The 24271-nt window shown below is 36.3% G+C and overlaps 1 protein-coding gene across 1 annotated transcript in view; it reads left to right on the forward strand.

The window, feature by feature from the left end:
- LOC115258013 (tribbles homolog 2) overlaps nucleotides 1-24271 on the forward strand; it is a 229298-nt gene that overhangs the window by 61280 nt on the left and 143747 nt on the right. The gene's annotated exons all lie outside the window — the stretch shown is intronic.

Consider the following 24271-nt stretch of genomic DNA (forward strand, 5'->3'; position numbering starts at 1 on the left):
GCAGCAAGTGCAATCCAAATTTAACAACATTACAAACTGAATTTATGCACTTTATGAGCATATTTCTCACAATTCTAATTTTGATTTACCGTGTACATACTTGGAATGTGAACCGAACTGCCTCTGGTCGAACTATATCAATACATGACTGGCGTATCTACCCATTCATGTATCGTTGTGTAATTCTATTGTACTGTCGTGTTATTCAAAATTTAAAGCAGTCTAACAAAATTTAGTTGTAGTTGTATTCATCCCGTTTACAGAGATGTTTAAAAACAGGATCCCTCCATAATCTGGAAAGATAGTTCTTGAAAGACATTTGCAAACTATTGCTAGGCATATCTCTGAGAACGTCCTAGTTGAATTTTTTGTGGTCGTTGTTAAGTCATGTACTAAAAACAGCTTGACCCGACAGATGCAGTTAGACGAAACATTGGACAAATAACGACTCAAATATTTAACCGTTGAGGAAGACACAAACCCTGTGTCGAAACGTCGGGCAAATAAAGAACGTCGTTTGTATGACTGCATAGCCAAAACTGGTTAAGGTGGAATTTATGGTGGAGCCAGCTTATGCTTACTGTAGGAAGTCAGGTTGGTTTCTGAGACTGAAATCGCAAAACAATCTACCCGGTTTTCCCTAGCATTATGTTATTTCATCAACGATTGCAATGTGACATTCTCAGACGCCATTTATAATGGCATTTTCAAATAGTTTTTACTGAAAATTTCCCTTAAACTTCTTAAGGTGTTGTACCAGAATTCGGTTTGCGTGCCTGCAAGCGATTGGGAGGGTCCAAAAGAAGTTTGAAAGCTATGTAGTTGATGAATCCTCCGGAATTTCTTGTTTCTTTAGTTCCACCAATAATGCATGTAAAGATTTAATCAAGAAAAGATTCTCCCTGTATTAAAATCCAGAAAAAAAAAACTACTCACAATTATCCAAATTTTGAAACTCCACTAGGAGCTGAAAGTCCCGATAATGTGGATAGAAAAACTCCACTAGGCGTGCTTCTAGTACCGTAAACATGGGTCAAGCGGGGTGAAATTAATCAATCGGGGACTAGATTGTAATTCCATTCTAGCAATTTCTATACGTTGTTATGATCATAAAGTTCTTACCTCATTCAGCTCATGGATGCCTAGAGATGAGTGAGGATTTTTCTGATTATAGAAAAAGTTAGTCTTACATTAGTTTTTGAGAGTTTTCAATGTGTTTCTTACCTTCATGAAACCGTTGGTTACTAAACAATTGATTGCCATTAGTATAACTTTGAAGTTTCTGTGTTAATATATTTATGGAACTTATATTATGATGCAATGCAGCTATTCTGGACAAGAATCAGTTATTAAACTGTTAGGTTTGTTTAAAAAGTAATTTATGGTGGTTGAACTCGCTTATTCCATAGGAAATTGCCTACAATCAGGCGTTTACGTGTCAATTTCAAAAATTAATTAGGCTTTTTAACAGCCAAATTTACAAGTTGTAAGAGTTTTGACGCTTTATTCGGGCTCAGAAGGTCAAAATTAAGTGGAAAAGGCAGTTTAAATTTTAACTGATGTTTAATTGTATCCCGGGTAGAGGCGAAGAACAAACTAAGGACAAAATAATAGCAAATTTTGCCATCATATCTCATTTTATCATTCTTATGTTATTTATGAATAACACTCAATAACTCGCTAAGAAAAAAAAATATTATCATTGCAAAATTTCTGAGTTATTATAAAAAAAAAAAATAACTACATAATAACAAATCATGCAATCATACCCGAGCAGGAGAAAATAGCTGAAGAATAACTAACTCAGGTATGGAAAACCGAATACTTACAACCTGAATGAGGTATTAAGTAGCCCTGCATAAGAGGTAAAATACCTTAAATAATAACTGGTGTGTATTCTGTGCATAACGCGTGAATAATGATATCAGGTATGGCAATACCTAAATAATAATCAGCGATATTTCCATACAAATAGCGATTTTTCCATAATTCAATAATACCTCAAGCAGTCCTCAACACCAAACCAATAACTCGTTGAGGTATTGTATCAATACCTACAAAATACCGAAATAAGTTATTTTCAATATCTGGTCTGGACAATCGACTAATACCTTGTCTTGGTATGATACCTGACTTTGGTATGCTCTAGTTATGTGGCAGATATTCATTGATCCTGCTCGGGTAGCAAAATAAGTTCTTTTGACCATCTCAAGTAAAATACATCCTAATAGCATATTTTGTATTCATAACTTGTTTTGTTATTGATGAGTTATTTAGTATTTATTTTATTTCAAATAGAATATTGATGAAGAGCAAATTTTGTTATTGGTGTTTTTTAGGAATAACAGCTAAAAGAAAAACTAACTCACTTTGTTCAAGAAAAAAGTAAATAACAGGTAACTTATTTTGTTATTCTATATGATCAAACCACAAAATATTTCTGAACTTACAGTACAGTTTTTTAAATAAAAAGTGCAAAACTTACAATTATGATGATCTTTCTTGAAATAACTTATTTTGTTCTTACTTTGTTCTCAATAACTCGATAATAACTTATTCAGTTATTCACCATTTTGTAATATTTTGTCGTCCTTGGTTTGTTCTTATAAGGAAAAAATAGTTATTATTGAGTTATTTTCCGGTAGAAAGTCAGTTATTATTTTTGTTCTTTTAGCTCTTATTCCCAACAAACCAATCAAGTTATGGATGCAGATCAATTTCACCCCAATGTAATATTTTCAAATTGTTTGGGTTTGAAGTTATTTAACTTTATGTTAACATTTGTTGAACCAAAATTGTGTCACGTAGTTTTATAGAAGTCCACCCAGTACTGATTGTTCAGAAATTCTTATAACGATATTTGAATCGATGCTCACGTTATCAGCAAAAGTTGTTTCAAAGTGATCAATTTGACCCCGGTTTACGGTAATCGGGAATCGATGAGGGCTTCTATTCTAAAATCAATATAGCGACTTTTTAATACGGTTTCCCTGCAACGATTATTTAAGAAATTCCTCCATAGTAGAATAATGCATTCTACAAATTAATTTTTAACCCTCTAATACCCAACCCCGCCTTTAGACGGAGTATAGTTTGAGCATTTTTGATTTTTTTGCCTAGGCACTAAAATTTTTATATTTTTGCTGATATGTTGAACTGTGTTGTGTATCTCAGAATGGTTTTTAATGTCTTTAAAGCGCATGAAATTAAAAAAAAATCATTGAAAAAATGATGTTTTGGTCACCATTTATATGTTATTGTTTCTTTTGTATTTATTCGCAACAATTAACGTATTTTACATTTTTCCTTAATTATTCTATTTTAGTAAAAGAGTTTAAGGCGAAACTGGAAGCATTTCCTCACTTTTTGGTTTTTAATTTTTTATTAAATAACGAAGCAATATTTTCCAATTCGGTTTTCGTGCACATGTAGAGTATGGATCAAGGTATCTTCTGATTTTTTTTTGTAGGGGAAAATGTTTTTCGTTTTTTGCAGAAACCAGTTTTGAACAAAATTTTACGAAAAAAATGGTTCCTGCAAAAATGGAAAACATTTTCCACCTCAAAAAAAATCAGAAGGCATCTTGATCCATGTGCACGAAAACCGATTTTGAAAATATTGCTTCGTTATTCAATAAAAAATCAAAAACCTAAAAAATGAGGAAATGCTTCCAGTTTCGCCTTAAGGGAGTTGATACACACTAAAATTATTTTGCTAAAAGCTGCACGGAAAAAAATCCATGAGAAAATTTTAAAATAATAATTTAACAATAATCATAAAATGTCAAAATGTTATTGTCCTAAAAATTCGTATGCCAAATAGGCTTCCAGGAAACATATAAAAATGTAGGGATGTTCAAAAATAAAAATGAAAAAAATCAAAATTCACAAAAACAAGAATTAAAAAGAATCATGTAAAAAATGATTTTAACCCTTTCCTTCCCACGACTTTGAACGACTATATCTATGCCAAAAAAGCGTTTCCGAAAAAAGTGGTAGAACAAAAGTTATTGCAAATTAGCTAATTTTTTCGAAATCAATGAAAAAAAAAATGATTGTAAATCAATAGGTTTTTGATTGTTTATCAATAGTTCAACTATTGAAACAAGTATGCAGTAGTTGGGTTAACCTTATGAGATTATAACCATATTCTAAAAAATATTGCATCATATTCATCTAATTCCGTTTGTCCGGAGTTCGTCGAAAATCGATGGTGCTCTAGAGCAACCATGGGAAGTAGAGGGTTAAATAGCAAAAATGGTATTTAGATTGAAGTCAAGAATTTGGTATTAGAGGGTTAAATAACAAAATTTTTAGACATTTCTCAGAAAATTTAGAAAATCGGAATTCCTCCTGGTATTATATTTATAATGTTCATCTAATTTCATCCAAACCAGATTTGGGTTGTGAAAAGAAGCAAACCATGTGCAATAGGTAGTGGAATAGAGTTTAGTTCTACACCTTCAGGGGACGGAGATGTTCAAGTGGCTCCGTAGCTTTAAGAAAAAAAGCGCCGATCTAGTGAATTGGGAGTCGTAGGTTTGATTCCCACTAGAGCACGTGGATTTCCTTTCGTAATTCAAATCTTAGTCTGCTCATCAAACACGTGCTTCTTTTGTGTACATTAATATCAAAGCATTTACAACATTATTGTATGATGTACTGGGCTTGGTAAGTCTAAGTAAAATCAAGAAATTAAAAAAAATTAGGTTATTGTTTACCCGACGTTTCGACGTCAATATTGTGTCTTCCTCAAGGGGTAACTAAATTTTGCTTATTAGCCTAATATTTCGTCCATTAAGACAGTTACAGTTAGATGAAACTTTGGACCAAAAACGAAAAAAATAGTAATCCCTAAAGAGAACGCAAAACTCGTGTCGAAACGTCGGGCACATAACAAAACTCGTTATCCGACATCCTAAAATTGCATACCTTCAATGCTAGTATTCACATATTTTCTTCTGCGTTGCGTACTGTCCTTACCTTACCCATCATCTGTCATAAATCTACAACTCGTCGCCCGCCATCATCGCTCGCCATAAGGGCCCTCAGCACTTGCTCAGACGTTTTCGCAACTGCTCTGGTTTTTGGCATTTACCGATGCATCCGCCCGTCGTCCGCGCCCGCTGCTGCCCCGAAGATGATGAAGCACACCAACGGTGAAGGTAGCACCCAAAACCGCATCCCATGCAAGCTTACAAATGGTCGGTTGAAATGTCAGTTTTAGGTTTTCGGGCATCGTACCACCATGTGGTGCGGTGGTGGTAGGTTGATTTCGGCAATATTTAGCATGTCAAATTATCAATGGAGCAGCGAGCGAGTGCGCGCATTAGACGACGAAATAGGTATGATGCGTGGGTGGCAGGCCTGGTAGCGAGTCACTTTTTAGTGATTTGGTCACTATTTTTGAGTCGGTCACTAAAAAGTCACTATTTGCATGAAAAAGTCACTAAAGTCACTTTTTTCAGTAAATTGGTCACTAAAGTCACTATTTTTGTTAATCTGAATACATTGAAAAACTTTTATTGTAAAAATTAATGGACAAATTTTCCTCATAAACCTTATTCTTAAAAAAAATTTCGGCTGCGCCGCTTATTACACTATTATTGTTCTTGTCTTTATTAACCTTCATAACGTTGGAAGCAGCTCGCTGACGTAGTATACGGTTTGGATCGAAAATTACCTAAAGGAGAAATAATGCGAACTATAGTTACAGTTTTCTCGTATTCCAAAGAAGTAAAAATGAATGTGTGGCTATGATCATAGATGAATTTCTGAAATAATATACTTCTTCAATAAAAAAACATTGCAATATTCCTTAAGGCGAAACTGGAAGCCTTTCCTCATTTTTTTGGTTTTTGATTTTTTATTAAATAACGAAGCGATATTTTCAAAATCGGTTTTCGTGCACATGTAGAATATGGATCAGGGTATCTTCTGAATTTTTTACGTTGTAGAAAAAGTTTTTCGTTTTTGCAGAAACCATTTTTTAGTGAAATTTTATTCAAAAATAGTTTCTGCAAAAACGAAAAACATTTTCTCTCGCGTAAAAAAATCAGTAGATACCCTGATCCATACTCTACATGTGCACGAAAACCGATTTTGAAAATATCGCTTCGTTGTTTAATAAAAAATCAAAAACCAAAAAGTGAGGAATTGGATCCAGTTTCGCCTTAAGTATTTTCATTTAAAATTTCAGTTTAATTATATCACCCTATATCTTCGCATTATTTCAAACTGAACTAGATGTTTGGATGGAGTTCAGCGGATCGGAATACGATAACACATACTCAGCTTTAGCATCCTATTCAACATCATATGCGATCGTGTGTTGATTGGGCAGTGCATTATATTCCCCTGTATCAGTTAATCTTGGATAAATCGGAAATTTACTGCTCAAGAACTTTTATAGTAGGTAAAGAAAGTATTCTTTTTTTCGTTTTTTTTTCAGTAGATTGCAGAACTATTTATGTTACAAATGCGGGATGAATTTCTGATGAAACTATTGGAGGTAGTAGTGACATCATTTGATCATCATTTTTTTTTACTGAAATCCGGAAAAGTTTATAATGAAGTTTATTTACTTCTGATGAAAATATTCATAATTCTTCAAATATTTTTTTCATGAATCTTTCATTCATCTCTGGAGCTTTTCTTGGAATCTAATTTTATCAAAATGTCATCCAATATGCGATGGTGAGATTCAACTAGAAATCTGCCAAAGTTTCTTTCGCAAAATTTGCTCAACTTCTGTATTTGTTTTCATAAAATATAGATCAGTTTTTCAACTCCGTCTTCGAGAAATCGATTAAACTGTTTTTTTTTTCAGAAATCCAGTTTCTGGGAAAGATTTCCAGATGTGGAAAGAATTAGATTTTGGGAATCTTGTACAAACAAAGAATTATGAAAACGTATATTTCTTAGAAACAGAAATACTAAACAGGTTGCAATGAAACATTTTTGTAATATTATCTATGTATGTAGGAATATTGTATGAAAGTTTCATTTGATTTAGTCAAACCTTCAGAAAGTTGCGGTGGTATATTTGTTTCGGGAATCTATATTTTTTGTATTTGTTCTTCGAAGAAAATTAAATTTTCGTACTGGTAGGCAATGGCACAATATTTATTGTAAGAACGTGTGCGTTGGAATTCGTCCACAGTAAAATAAAACTAACAACAGATTCACCCAGGTGTGCGCTTTAGATTGTGCCAATTACATGATATTTCGGTGTGCAATAAAATTCCTTGAAAATAACAGGGGTTTCGAAGTTTCGGTCGCTCGGCTAGTATTCATCCACGGATGTTTTCGATCACCTGGCAATCACTCGACTCATTTATCCAAAGCTCAGTTCAGAAGCCTAATATTAAAATGAGGTGTTCTGCAAACTTGTAGATAAGGGTTTTTCCTACAATTATCACCAAGGACTAACTCTCATATACACGACGTGAGAGCGCTAGTAACACCTACTCATACTAACACTTTTACGCCGTAAATATAAGAGTAAGGATATGACGTCCTTGGTGATAATTGAAGGAAAAACACTTATCTACAAGTTTGCCGAACACCTCATTTCAATATTAGGCTTCTGAACTGAGATATAGACAAATGAGTCAAATGATTGCCAGATGATCGAAAACATCCTTGCATATTATATTAATCAGTAGTATACATCATCAAAACAAGAAACAGTATTGAACTTAAAGAGTTCCCAATGTCTGCAAACGTGCAAACAAATTAAAATCATATTTTCTTGTGTGATGAAGTACGATAAGTTGATATTTTTATTGTCACCAACAATCAGTTATCAAAACTTTCGAAAATAGCAAAAAAAATATAGTTAAGGCTTCCTTAATTGAACACTTTCCCAAACAAAAAAAAGATTAAACAATAAAGTATTCAAGAGCACAAACTCTGCAAGTTTAAAGTTAGAAGTTGATTTTCTTGGGAATTCGTTAATTGATCGAAAGTGCAACATAGAAACTCAATTTTCTATTAATTTTGAGGTCACTATTCAGTCACTATTTGATCACTTTTTGGCTAAGTTTGGTCACTAAAGTCACTATTATTTTGCCACCTGATCGCTACCAGCCCTGGGGTGGCTCTCGGCCAGCAGCCAATAATGGGCAGAGACGGAGATGACGGCGGCTGACGGTTTTAGGCTGGTGTTGCTGCTACTGATGCAGTTAGCACACACATGGGACGACTACACAGTGCAGCAGTGCGTTGTTGGAATGGGTCCATTAAAAAATGGTTTATTTTGCGCAATGGTACAAACCAATGATGGTGGCATTTAACTTTTTGTTTGCGAAATCGATTGCTCTAGTCTAGTAGAAGTTCGGTGGAGTGTCGTAATTTGTTCTGAAAGGCAAATTTAACACTAAAAAGTTTAAGTCTCAACAAAGAATTTGAAAAATCATCAAAAAGCTTATGTCACCAAAATCGAGTGGCTGAAATCATACCGGGGAGCCTAAAGATCATACCACCAGAGCCTTTGCTTTGCTAGTTAGCAAGATCGATCGAAGCCTCGAGTGTAAGACTTAAATTTTTTGGGCACCCTAACTTCCATAAAATAGGTATAAGCCCTCGGTTTACCACCAACCGCCATTCGGCTACCTAAATACCACTTACCATGGGGGTCTCCTCACACCGGTTCGGTTGCCCATTTGTAATGCACACATAAGCATTAAGTACTACATTGAGGTACTTGGTTGCAAGTTTCAACCGCCGCCGCCGCATAGTAAAACAATTGCTCCCAGCTCCGTGTTCGGATTTGAAGGTTGTGGGAATTGATGAATTATGACTGAGAGCCGGAGAGCGAAACAATCGTATTCATCAGAAATGCGAGCGCCTTAGGTAGAACTGAAATTGGATTATGGGGTCTCGCGCTCGGAATGTACCAATATGTTTTCCCGAACGAACGGTACATGTGTTTAGTAAAACAACAAAGCCCTACAGCCAGTCGCATTGTCAGTCTGGCCTGGTATCTCCGGTGGACGGACGGAATGAATTTTATAAACATTGCGGAAGAACCGTTTACCGCGCACGTCTATGGGCTGTGAGTAGATTTTACTGCGTAGCTGTGTGTTCGCCTGGAAATGTTTGTCTTATGACAGTATTTCATTGTACCAGGTTCAAAGTTATAGTTTATGATGCTGCGCAATTTGGGATTCGTTAATCGTCACTTTGTCGGTGGCAATATTTACGTTAGCTGGGAAAGCACGAAACAACGACGGTTTGCTTAACTCAGTCCAAAGTTGGCTATCGGTTAATTATGCCTTTTTCAAGAATATTTTTAACTTCTTGTAGTATAGTCCAATCTTTAACAAAATTTGGACCACTGATTGATAGACAACTAGTTGACCAACTTACAGTAAAAGTTTGAGGATGTTTGATGCATTTTACAAAAAGTTTTACAGCTAGGGTAATTTTCTAATTGTTGCACGGCTAAAAATTCGCCAATTGGTGCACACCTCATAAGAATAACATAGAGTGTGCAACAATAGGCAAGTTTTTAGCCGTGCCTCAATTGGAAAATTACCCTAGTTGATCATTTTTTGAAAAGTGAAAATTTTGTTTAACACCTGTATTTTTACATGGTCACCGTCACTTTCGCTATTACGGTCGCCATGTAATGCATACTGTATTTGCTCAATATGTCAGTCTTCACAATGAACAACGTAAAAGTTGCATACACAAACTTTTTATTATGTATTGTATTTTGCCATTGTATTGCAATTTGTATTTTCCTACGCTTCTATACGTTTAATACATGTATGGTATGTGGGGGCAAGATGGGTCAGGGGGCAAGATGGGTCAGTACCGTTTTTAATCGCACAATATATGTTTTGAATCTTTCAATACGTTTCCCAGATGAACGACGGGGATTCACAAAAAAGTGGTATATTGTTTTGAAAATTCTTTACGTTCCTCGCACAAAAAAAAATATTTTTTTTCGTTATACTCCTTATGCCATGCATTCCATATAACTACGTGTATTGTGTAGACGGGGCAAGATGGGTCACCCTAATTTTTCGGTATGTTTGCATAGTTTTTGAAAATGTTTTATTTTTCATGGAAAGGCTATTCTGTGACCTACATTATCGAAGCGATGAAAGCACTGAAAATTTGAGAACATATTTTTTAAATTTTCCTTCAAAAAATATAGGTTTTCAAAGTCCGTTTATGGCTACCCGAACAAAAATCTTCTAGTTCTGAGAATAATCTACCGATATGTTTCAACACTTTCTTCATGTAATCTGTACGTCTATGAAGCTTAGATGTATAGAGAAAAACTATAAGATATAGTATTTTTTGTTGGAGGAAAATCGAGTTTTCTTATAGCTGACCCATCTTGCCCCCGTTAAAATGAAGTGGGGCAAGATGGGTCATGTTTTGAGAATTGTTTGTCAAAAAGCAGGTTTCAAACTTTATTACCTTTTTATACTCTTATATCATAGCTGACTAGTGTATCTGAGAGTCGTGGTAGAATACAGAGAAATGCGATTGATATTCAGAAAGTTATAGGAATCCATTTCATAGGTGACCCATCCTGCCCCCACTTACCATACCTATACAATACTTTGGTGCTCGCTCAGTTTGGTCAAAGTGTGTAACATCAGTTCTCCGTATTGTTAAAAGAGGACTCATCATATAGAAGTGTGGCACGGTTCGGTTTTCATCATGTTTTATAGATCCAAGTATTCAGCAATAAGTTGTAGAATTGCTACTATTATGATCATGGTCAACGAGTCTACTACCGCGGCAAATATAATAATCTAAGGAACTCTGGAATATTTACCTAAACATAGACCAACATTGAACATTTAAAGATTGTTTTTGAATTCTCAGAGAAATTCAGTTACAATAATAAATAGAAAAGATGATTGCACATTACAGCATTGCATAGTTACGAAGAACTAGCATAGGGTTAATATTAAATTAAAAAAAAAAATAGCATTTCAAAGGTGTTGAAGAATTTCTTCGGGGAATTCCAGCATAATAGATTTAAGGTGGCATAGCAATCTTCAATCTTCACTTTGAGTTCAATCGGTTTGAAAAACACTTTTCACACAAATTCTAATATCGAAAAAAAAAAACTGAATTTGTTTTGAAGTGTTTTCCAAAACCGGTTGAACACAAAGGATTGACATGCCACCTTAAATCTATCTGGAAATTATGATGGAATTCTATGAAGCAATGCTTGCTTTAATACTGATGCATAAACTTGGAAATTGAAAGAAACTTAAAAAATTTATTTAATGGATAGCTGGACAGTACTGGTGTTAAACACTTGAAAAAACTCAAGATTCTCACTAAATTACAAAACTTTTGTAAGAATATTTAATATTACTGTGTTCCCTTGGGAAAGACTGCATTTCGACAGCGCACAGCAATATTCCGTGAAAAGTATTCAAGTTACAATTTTTTTATTGGATTGTTAAAATGCCAACCTTCAAGATTTAGATCTCTTCATGATATGAGTCGCAACTGAGACAAAGCTTGCTTCTCAGTTTAATATTCTATGAATTTCAATTCAATTCGCTTTATTTTAGAGACTTTCAGCCTTGGGCTGGTTCATCTCTCCCAATATTATTCTATGAAAACTTCCACAGTTATTAACTGGTTGATTATACCACGCCACCGGATGGTAGTTTGATTTCGTTAGCAGTTGTTATTTGTCGAGAAATTTTCGATGGGAAGTTATCTGCCCTCGGACGCATAAATGTCACATGTTACAATAGAAAAACACGACAAAACCATATTTTAAGTTTCAACATAAACTTCTGATGTTGTCGCATATGATCGCAATCTAACAATCGAAATATAGGGTGCAAAGGCGAATCATATTCTGGGATTTATCTTCAGGATCTCCAACGAATTCAGAAATCCATACTGTCTACGAGCATTGTACTACTCGTTGGTACGATCCGTACGTAGTAGAGTATGCTGCTGTGGTTTGGAGTCCTTATGTTGGCATCTGGATATCTAGAATAGAGGCCGTTCAATCTCGGTTTGTACGCTACGTCCTGAAGTTTCTTCCATGGCGTGATCCTACTGAATTACCCCCATATGAGAATCGCTGCCGACTTTTCGGAATGGACATACTTTTCAGACGGCGTCAGATAGAAAGAGTATTGTTTTCTTATTCCCTTTATGTGCATGATTTCTCGCTTTATTTTACAAGAATATTCGCAACCACCGATTTCAAATCTGAACTCATCATTAGGAAGCTGAGAGTCTAAGCTTTTCAAAACATTAAAATATTTAGGTGGTTGGTCATTATTTTATCAGAGATTTATCCTTCTTTCAAACATAGGCTATTCTTACGAGTCATACTGATATGTGAAACAGTGGCATTATCACTTGAGTTCATAATTAATTTTCGGCCAAACGCCAATTTCACAGCGTAACAAAAATTAACCTTTTGTCTGTCTCAAGAGCAAACTTATGTGTCTCCGAAGGATTTTGGGCCGCTGAATCCGAATCCGGGCTCAGATTTGCTCTAACACGTCACAATTTTGAGCTATACCTCAATTTATAGGGCAAAATATGCGATTTTGGGCTTTTTTGACTGCAAGTCATTAAGCAAGGAAATATTTTTTTCAATAGGTTAATTGGTCAATTAACATCTAAATTAACGACTCATGCAAAATATTTCATTTTACCAAATCGAATTTGATAGTTTAAAGCGATTTATATTAGGTACGATATTTCCCATACAAGTCATCCTCCAAAAGTTGCATGCAAGTTTTCATACTAACATAAAATGCTTAGATCTATCAAATTTGATTAGGTAAAACAAAATATTTTACATGAGTCGTTAATTAAGATGTAAATTGACCAATTTATCCTTTGATTGATTAAAAACTATATTTCCATGCTTAAGGACAAGGTATTTGGAGTACATAGCTCAAAATTTCTAGAGCACCGTTTTTTAGAACCGTTGAACGGATTTGGATGAAAATGCATCACGCTAATTGTTCAGTGGTTGTCAACAGCGTGATGCATTTTAATCCAAATCCGTTCAACGGTTCTAAAAAACGGTGCTCTAGAAATTTTGAGCAATGTACTCCAAATACCTTGTCCTTAATGGCTTGCAGTCAAAAAAGCCCAAAATCGCTTATTTTGCCCTATAAATTGAGGTATAGCTCAAAATTGTGACGTGTTGGAGCAAATCTGACCCCGGATTCGGATTCAGCGGCCCAAAATCCTTCGGAAACACATAAGTTTGCTCTTGAGACAAAAAAATGTTGCGCTGTGTTTTCGGCCAATGGAGTTTGGCCAAACGGCATCCGTTCAAATGACCCTTAACCGCGTTAGGTTAGGCTAGTGTTTAGATGTAGGAAACATTTCATCGCTAGGGTTGCGGTCAAGAAAACTTGCAGTGATCTGCACAACTACGTTTGTGATTTATTTATTTATTCCAAGATTGATGATCCAATATTGGAATTTCTTTGATCGATTTGGAGCTTTTGTTTGAGTTTGCACTTGTGCAGCCTAGATCGAAGAACCAATTATATTGGAAGATTGTGTGCGATTTGGAGCTGTAGTCTACGTGCACACGCAGAAAAAAGTATGGTTTTTCTACACCGTGCTTTTTAAATGGGCGCTGGGTACCCTGTCGGCCACATAAGGGTTAAATTAAAAATATTCGATGTAATCTCAAACAAATTGTCGATTTGGTTAGGCCACAAAAATAAAACTGTTTGAAACAAATCTTATTACGGAAAAATAATGAAGCACTACAAATGCACATTAAAATATAACATAGTGGAACCATGCAATTAGGACATCACAGTTGGACAAACACAACACAGAACAGATATTTTGCCCTGTTACCCTATTGGATAACAATTTCCAATGACAGGATGACGAGGTTTCATAAATGTTGTTGGTCCAGCAGTCAATCCTGTAATTGTATTTTCTCTGCCAGATTGCCATTTGTTCGCAGCACTAGTTGCTTTTATAGCTTGAGTTTTGTCTAAGAATTTCTAATCCTAAGGGGGCATCCAGATTCGGGTTTCATCACTAGAGTTCTATAACTTGAAGTCTGTGCCAGGGAAAGGTTTACATCTCTAGAACTTAATCGCGGCCCGAAATAGCCAGAATGTTGGCAATCGAAATAGGATTGCAGGCCTCCATTCTGCCAGAGCCCTATAAATGTGCATTAATACTAGGGAAATATTTACAAGTTAAAATAAAACATTAAACACAACAATAAAACTTGTAATAAGATTTGAAGCAAATGCAATCTATTTTTAAAACAGACATGCATCCTTTATTCATTTTTGACTGGTTATGTTAGAAATGAATGTAAACATTTTTGTTTTGCAGGTCGAACCTACGGAAATATTTGTTTAAGCATTAAATTTATAAAATCTTTCCCCCCTGGCCAAGTTCGCAGGGTTTGACGGTATTAAAGTGAAGGAGTTTCATTTTGATTATTGTAATGTAGTGTTCTTTAGTGAAACATATCACCTTTTTAACTCTTTAATGCGCCTCCAACGGTTCATCACGAACCGGCTGCTGCAGATGGAGTATGGCTGATCATATGCATCAGACATGCTCGATAAACACGGAGGAACCGCCGGGGCTCATTAGAGTCTATTCCCAAGCAATAGTTCCAAGTCGGTTGGATTTGAGAAGGTTTTGATGATCGTTACAAATCCTAATAAAAGCATTATAGGATTTGTGATAGGTTTTGGAACCTTTTACAGCCAGCTGACTTCAAAATGTTGTTTGGACTCTATTTCCCACGTTTCTCGGTTGATTTTGATTAGTAATTTATTGATGTCATAGTCGCTTTTTGGAATTTTGACAATGTTAGTTGGTCATATTTTATTTAAATAAAGCAATTAAAATCGACCGGAGAATTAATAGTTAGAAGGAGATTTGCAGCACTTAATTGTGCTGATAGATTCGAAGCTAACGTGTGAACACTTAAACGCATTGTTGACGTCAATGCGTTCGACATGACATTTTGGACAAAAACTGACTGCTTTTTATTTTATTTGGACAAAAACTGAACAACTTTACTTGTGTATGACTAGGTTGACATTTCTAGGCTACGCTTGAAAAAATTACATGGCTTATCTAGGTAAGACCGATAGGATAATTGAACGAATTTGAATATTTTTCATAGTTTTTTTTATAGGGATAATACCTTATAGTTGACAAGCAATCTTTATTATTTAAAAATTTTATTGCAAACAACTGACCAACTTAGCGTATTTTTGTTTATCTCTTAGATAGTATTATGACACCAACAGAAAAATATTAGAAGTTCAGTTACATGTTTCTGTGGGTTTTGGACCGATGATAATTTAAGGACACAAGAGATGAACATAGAGAAGTAGAAAACGATTAGCGAAATCAAGAAAATAATTTGACCCAGGTTCGACTATATTTTAACATACGGGGTTCGATTGATTCGATGCAAAAAACAAACAAACATACGACAACTGACTTAACGAGGAGAAATACATATTGAAAGGAACCATACTGCCTATGATCGCATAATTGTCTCATATGAATAGAAAACCCAGCAAAGATGGGACTGATATGCGATCATAGGCAGCATACCACAGAATCAAACAAGAAGACAAACACAAATTGTGTGACCATAACACTACATAGGCAAATCCTGAATGACTGACCAATTGAAAACTTTCCAATCTTCTACCGTAACTTTTTGAGTCAGTCTGCAACAGTGTCTTAATGGATATCATTTTCCGCGTACGGCTGGCAAACTGCTTCTGAAAGATTACGTACTCTTTTCTATCTTCGGGTCTAGTGTAGAGGTTTCAACTCTATTCAGAGTGCAGCTAGAAACCTAGCAAAAAAAAAAAATATAAAATCTTTCCCTGCACTGGGAAAATCCAATTCCTCCGGTGGTACTTTCAATACCAACATCATATAGATCACTTACTCCCCGAAAACAACGGGATTTTGTGGGAATTTTCGTGGAAACGTTTACTTTTTCGCAGTAGGAATTCTTCGTTCTGTGGAATTTGTGAATTTTGATTATGTTCTCGATGGTGGAACGAGGGGCTCTTCAATGGATGTTGTACAAATCAATATGTAAATGAGTTTTAAAAATAAAAATTTTGATTTTAAACATTTTATCAGTTTACCAAATTAACATGAATATGAACATGAAAAAAAATTGTCTCCGTGCAGTTTCATTGTAGTGTTGCAGTGTTCTTGCAGGAACAATTTTGTTATTGTAGGTCTAGCCGAACCAACTTTAAGCTCTTCGGAGGAAGAGTTGTTTGCCTTTCTCCTCAACGAAAAGTTCGTAAACCAACCGGCAATCGTCTCAGATACCCTTGGCATGGTTTAGCTGAATAACCTCGCGTTTGCTGCTTCGATCTTCATGGCCAACAGAAGTAAGTCAATTATTAAAATATTGAAAACTCATAAAAACGTTAAAGAAAATCAGGTATCATTTGAAACCATTCTACGAACATGGGGATATATAGACCCCATAAACAGTATATAAATGGTATAAAGACGATTGCTACATATTCTGAATCTATACGTCAGTTGGGCATAAATCAAAATTTTCATATTTTTGGCATCGTAATCAATTTAAAAATCAATTTGCGAGGGAACGATTGGTTAAATCACCTCTTGGTGTTAAAACTGTCAAGCATTTTGCAACTGTCAAAATACGAAATAAAAAAAATCTCCGAAATTGAAATAGGACAAACCTGCCGATAATACCCTTCGTCACCCTATATATATATATATATATATATATATATATATATATATATATATATATATATATATATATATATATATATATATATATATATATATATATATATATATATATATATATATATATATATGTATATTTATAAAGTTAAAATTATAGTTGAACGCAGAAGTGTGAAGAAGAAATTTAATCTAGACAAATAGAGACAAGTTGATTACGACACGTAAATTTACATGACTTTTGTCAAATCTGCACAAAAAATCGCAAATTATCCGATGAGTGATTCAACATAAATAGTTTTGCAAAACTTGCAACATATTTCATAGTTTGCAACCACAGACAGCAACACCTTTGAACCCTTTCCCAACCGTGGAGCTGCTCTCGACGCGCCCCAACGCGACGTGCCTCCGTCGCCGCCGCCGCCATTTATTTCAAAATTCGTGTTGAATTGAAGTCGATTTCCAGTGTTTGTCTACCATCGTCGTCACCACCATCATCAGCGCCGTCTCTGCCACCGTCCATACCATGCCATGCCTTTGCTTCGCGCCAGGGGCAACGCTACTCCAAAAAATGGTTCATTCAGTGCCAATATTGCAACAAAAACGGTCTCACACACAGTCACAATACCGCGTATGGTATGCAAACCGTACACCACCGTCGCGTAGGTAAAGCCAAACATAGTAGCTGGCGAGTTGGATTTGCGCGACCCGACCCCTTGTCTATGGCACTGAGCGAGAACGAGATAACCTACTTCAATGTGACTGTTCGTTCACTCCCCGATCAAGCTCCGGCGTAGCTCTCTCAATGTCAACATTGCAACACGTGTGCTGGCTGGTGGAAGCCGCCGCGCGCTACTCTCTGCAACCGGTTCCATTCTCTTCGTCTGCGTCGTCCATTGTTGCCACCCAACATCGTGGCCGGGTCGACCTGTGCGCCTACTGGTTTTTATCCGAGAGGGTTTCCAATTTTGGGGTCTCTCTCGAATATCCAAGGTCCACTGTAGCCTAGCAAGTCGGCGACGTGAGGGAAGCACGTACCAATTAGATTATTGCGGGTGCCCCCAAGCAGGGTTTTCGCAATCCATCAATCGAACCTCGGTGTTGTTGATTGGTTAGGGCTGATTTCTGTCTGATTCAGGTCGCTACTGTATTGCAGCAAGAAGATCAGCGTTGAACTTCATCTGACGAGGTCCCGTAGATAACTACCGTCAGCAAGGGGTACCCTATAATTTCGGCCAGTTATTGGAGACTTACAAACAGAGAAGTTCACCGTGGATTGCCAGCAGCCGCAGCACACCGGCTGCATCGTCTGTTGTCGCGAATTGAGGTCACACTTAGAGCACTCATCATCAGCCAAAATGAGTACATACTTGCAAATAAGTAACGCGAACCGCAACGAAACCCTCAATGAACCACGCCGGTTTCAAGGTTCCGGTGCTCCAGTTTGCGATTCTATTGGTTGGTGCTGCGGTAAATTGACGATGATGATGACGCGGTAACGACGGTAGCAAACGATGGAAGCCCTGCCACTGACTGTAGAGTACACTTCGTCGGATGGAAATCGTCACAGTTTTCGAACGCAACGAAACACGAATCGCATCGCCGGTCCGGGCCGGGTTACCTTTACCTACAAACAAACGATAATGAGAGGCACACAGCCGGCGACCGACTGTTTTCCGAATGGCATTTTCATTCCAACAGATAGAGACGCTTAACGACCGGCCCCTCTTGGTGTCCGCTAGCGGTGCTGCTGTGGCATCGTTTTGTACTCGGGGTTGAACATTGTCGATTCTATCTAGCTAGCGTTTGCTCGTCGTAGGTACTACAACGCTGACTGTATGCCGAATTGGGCAAGCGTGGTGAACTAGTTTCCCGCCCGAGCGCACTCGTCTCTCATCTGTTTTTCCAATGTTTTGCGGCTAAGGTCAGCCGGAGGAAATGCGAAGCGTCGCGGAGATCGTCGGGCCAGGTGTGGTAGCGGTAGGCAGGAAACGCGATGTGGCGGCGATCCTCGCGCTCGGTTTATAGTTAGTTGAGATTCGAGTAAGTGACCTTCATCAGCACACGCACGCATGGATGGATGGAAACTAGCGAGCAAGCGAGCTAAATTGGGGAGGTATTTGCAGCACTTTTTTATTTCGCAATGGGAAGGGTCCATAAATTTTCTACCATTCTGAGTGTGAAATGTTTACGCTCGCGTGGACAGAGCACGTGGTCAGCACACGACTCTCGGGTGAATTCAGATGGACCCTTCTGAAAGAGGAAACGATTTGAAACGAAAGCATGCAACAACACGAGTTGATTACATGGTATCCAATTAAAAAGAAACTAATTCATAAATCAAAATTGCATGGAAGCGAATCAACCTGGAAGATTGGATAGAATTATGTATAGAATAGAACTCCAGGCCACTCAGTTCTTACCATGGTACGTGAGAAGAACAAAAAAAAAAAGAGATTCAACATTATTAGTCAATATACACGATTAAGCCTGGATCACAAAACATATGAGACAGGAAACTCACAAACTTTTACTTTGAACCGGTACCTAATACTTTCTCGAATGTAGCAAGTGAAACGTACTGGGTTATTTTTGCTATCTTTCGTCTTTGCAAAATTGCAAAACACAAAACTCAACTTCCAGTAGATTGAATCAACTTAAAACTTGATAGATTGTTCATTGTATGTAAGCATCGGAATGTTGAGAGCAATCTCTTCGGGATCCTTGATGGATTTCTTCGAAGTTTTGAGTCGATTTTCTGAAGGATCCTGACATTCTTCTCTTCAGAATCCTTCGAGATTCCCTTCAAAATACTGAGAAGGGTTCTTTTCATAATTTTGAGAGCGTTCTCTCCAAAGTCTTGAGAGATTTTCCATAGAATTTCAAAAGGGTTGTCCACAGAATCCACAGCAGAATTCCGACAGAATCTTGAATCTCTACAAAATATTGGTCGGATTCTTTTCAGAATTCTGAGAGATTTCTTTGTAGGGTAAGTGTACCAATTATGGCTATAGTACCATTTATTCGCCATAGTTGATTTTCACTCTTTAACGATATATATATATCAACAATAAAAAAATGTGAACAACAGATCACGTTCACAAAAGAAGGTTGCATTCATTTAAAGTCCACATTTTGCTCAAATTATGGTGGAAATAAATCATTTTCCTTAAAATTTCGGCTCCCTTGCACCTTTTTTCGCCATAGTGTACCAATTATGGCTAATCCCATAAGAAATGCATGCAAATAGGGCGAAAAGGAACCGAAGTTAAAAGATGTAGCCATAACTGGGACAGGGTTCCTATCATTGGCACACGCCGTAATAAATACTAAAAGTAGTTTTGGCTCCGTTTTTATATTTTTCCTGTAAAGTATGGAAACTAAACTATCTTTTAACATATTGGTGACATTCGTTGGTCTTCGCGTTATTTTTGTACACATAGTTTTCCTTAGGTAGTGCCATAATTGGTACAGGCACCCTAGTATCCTGACAGGAAGCATCATGGAAATACGTGCGGATTGTGATTTTGTATTAAATTGATTGAGTTCTGTTCGCTACATCAAACAATAGTTTAATTTTCATTAAATTTTCCATAATTTTTTTTCAAAGATGTTGAAAAATATTCACTGAACATCTTAAACCAGTAATTTCAGAAATATATTATTCCAACTCGTGTTCTGGAACCCAACTGTTGAACACATCACTGGATTAGCTCAGCGTAATATTAACCAATTCTCGCAAATTGTTGATTGATTCACTCCGGTATATGAAAATTTTAATTATTTGTTAAAAGTTTGTGTTTCTCGTTGATTGGGCGCCATGGAGGTTTCATGCAGGGTCTCCTACCTGGAAAAGCCTAGAGAAACTGGAATTATCAGGAAATTTCATTTTGCCTGGGAAAATCTTGAAATTCTCAAGGAATTTCGTAGTCATTCAGGTAAATTTCAGTATTAAGGAATGTCATTATACAGTTATAAGTTTTTTAGGTACTGTAGTTCTGTACAATTTCAATGATAATCATGTCAAACTTCTAAAGTTGAGATGAGTTTCTAGCCAAAACTTTGGTGATGGCAGAGCTTCCTAAAGCAGGCTTGCCATTGTTCTGAAATTTGGTTGGAACTACTTTGAGATTGTTCAAGACATCTTGTGGATGTTAGGAATTGCCTGAAGAAATCTCGATGGTTATCATGTGGATTTTCTAGATTTTTATAATAATTCTCAAACTTTTTTAGGGCATTACTACAGAGGATTTCTGAAGAAGTCTATGAATACGTTTTATGAAACAGCTAAAGAAATATCCTTAAACCCTAAAATTATTTCTTAGAAAGTCTCTGTTTCTGTTTTTCTAACTTAAAAAGCTTTTTTTAATTGTGATGTATTAGCATAGTTAGTTAAATTTCACAAATTATAATAAATTTTAAAATCAAGTTTCTTATGGAAGGGTTGATAGAGTTTATGGAAGAATCATAAATATAACTCCAAGAAAATGTCTCAACTGGGAGAACTTCTGCATCACGTTGGGAGCAGCTCCCTGACGCAGTGTACTGTTTGGTTCAAAAATAATCCTAATGCCAAAGGAGGGTTAAGGGAAAGTATGATGTATTTCCCGACAGAATTTTGTGCAGAATTTCATGCGTTGAAAGACTTTTTATACATTTCCTGAGTACACTTTTGAAATTGTCGGCAGCACAGATAAACGGTGGACAGCGGCCCTGAGAACCACTGCGGGGACTAGAATTATTTTTGGTTTGGAATTCGTGTATTTCCTTCTGAAATCACTGCACCTCGTTTTACTTTTGAATTTTGAGTTTCACTTTATTTGTATTCAACTTTCACTTAGCTTTATTTCATCTAATTTAAAATTACTAGTTCTAATTCAGTTTACTTTACGGTATCACACAGAATATAATTTGCACTCAAAGATAGATGGCTCCATGGCATGGATGATCCAGTAGGATGTAAAGAGAGAGCGTGGTGTCGTTTCTCGAGGCCTTTTATAATCGAGGGATCGGAGGTCTCCATCTTACTTTTTCCGGAGTAGTTCAGTAGAAGGATTCCTCTCACGCATTTGACGAAAGGTCGGCCATAGATCGCTTGAACAGATGACGTACTTTCGTGGTACACGAACAGAAATATTTCATAAAACAAGTCTCAACGAAATCCATGTAAGAGTTTTTTAAAGTTCACTACTACAAACAGTAAGTAATGCTGAGTTTTGGAGAATAATCCAGTTTTTTTTTTGAAAACTGACTAAGCCGGGAAATTAAAATTAAGAATGCTTTTGATGAGTTTTTGGAAGAAATCTAACCATTTGCTGAATATAACTTGAACAGCTGAACTCATAAATAGGGTAATTGATCCGATCATGGAGGAGTTAAGCACGGGGTTCATATTTAAACCACAAATGTATTGCCCCAAGCAAACTTTTTACATGAATTGAATTGAAAATAATAAAATCTATCCTTTATCTACGAGAAAATAACGAAATATTGCCGCTTTGAGGTTGTTATGAGCATTTTATTCGATTTTATCTGAAAGAACACTGTGTTCCTAATGTTGCGGTATTTGTTCCTATTGTTGCGGTATCCCATTGAATTCATATGGGATACCGCAACATTAGGAACACTACCGCAACAATAGGAACACAGCAGCAAACATAAGGACTATTCATTAAAGAAAGTGGACACCTGTTTTTCAATAGAAAATATTTATTTTCGAACAAATTCATAAGTTCATTTTTTATTCAATACAATCAACATATATGTGGCCGAATTCACGTGAGTTTGAACATTTACTTCGCATTTCTAAAGAACGCTTGGACTTTCCTCTTGATACCTCCCATTAGATTCTGCACAACTTTCTCCGTAACATTTCGTTGTGCCGCATACCAAATTTTCTTGAAGCAATCAACAGAGCTTGCTTCTCTTCCATCTTTCTTGAGATGCCGCCTTATAATTGTCCAGTATCTTTTCTTAGGACGCAGTTCAGGGAAGTTTTGTGGATTTTGCCATTTTTAGACAAAATCGACTTTTTTCGTCTTGAGCATCTCTAGTGTAGAAGAAACGTAATGAGCGGATGCCAGATCCGGCCAAAACAATGGAGGATCCGTATGTTTCCGATATATGGGTAGAAGTCGTTTTTAATGCATTCCTTTATGTTATTTTCACCGTTGATTGTTCCTGTTGTAAAATACGAAGTACTGTTTAAGCCGCATGAACAATTGGCTTGCCACACCTAAAACTTTTTCCAAATTTTTCGGTTCTGATGTACCCTACATCATCCAGCACATCTGTCCCCTGCTCAGCGTTGAAAAATTGCGGTACCGGAAGAGATACTAGTACACAATTCTCAAAACGACAACTTTTTGGAACACCATTTGTGCAGAATTTATCTGCTAGTCGCTATGCTAATCCAACCCATCGCTCAAAATTTCTCACTTTTTTCGTTTTCTTTGAATGTGTTGCCGAAGTGAACAATGTTTTTACACACTGAGCAAAAATTCACAATTTTTTGTTTAGTTTTAACTCTAAACTATTGGTAAACAGATGTCCACTTTCTTTAATGAACAGTCCTTATTTAGGAAAATATTTTTTTTAATAGAGGTTTTTGGGCAAATCTTAAGCACACGAATGCTGCAATCTCTTAATTTAAGCATAATATATCTATTAAAAATACCTTTTGATAACATTTCAGTCGAGAAAGTGCTCAATTGCCATTACCGCAGCATTGTGGTAGTACCAACGATGGGAACAATTACCCTAGGTCAGCAAAAATGGATTGTTTATTTTTTTTGCAAAAATATTGAAATAACTATATAGGAATTTATTTAAGCTCTAGTTCATTTGTACTATTTCCAAGAACCTGGATTCATTGGTTCTTGAAAATAACCTGGGAAAACCTAGATAAGTAATTTTCGCTATCGAATAGACACTGTCATGGGTTCCAGGGATGTTTCTAGGGATTTCATGGAAGCTTTAAGTGAGATTTTACGGGTTTCCAGTTGGTTTCACAGACACTTTATAGTTATCCAGGGGGCTTTGGGGTTATTGTAGAGGAATTTCAAAAATGTTTAGGAACTTGGAGGAGATTTCAATGGAGGCCCAGAAAAGATTTAGAGGCATTCAGAGAAATGAATGGCTTCAAAAGGGGCTCTAGAAGGTTTCAAAGCGGTTTGAGGGCCTTCCAAGGGGTTTCAAGGATCTTAAATGATTTTCAGTGGCATATCAATTAGTGTAATTGGTCGTACACGGAGATTTCAAAATATTTCCAGGGGTTTTCAGGGGTGTTTTAGAGAGTTTCAGGGCTATTTCAATAGAATTCAGGGGGTGCTGCGTTTTATAAGGCATCTCTTGACGATTTTGGATGGCCCTTCAACTCCACCAAAATCCATTTCCTTAAAATCTTCCTTTTGGAGAAGTCCCTCAAATCCATTTGAAATCTCTGAAAACTGCTCTGAATTATGCAGACCCCTGAAATCTTTCTGAAACCCCTTTTCAAAGTTCCTAAAATCGTCCTGAAACTGAAACCCCATAAAACCCTAAAACTC

Source organism: Aedes albopictus, chromosome 2 (genome assembly GCF_035046485.1).
Source record: "Aedes albopictus strain Foshan chromosome 2, AalbF5, whole genome shotgun sequence".
NCBI lineage: Eukaryota > Metazoa > Arthropoda > Insecta > Diptera > Culicidae > Aedes > Aedes albopictus.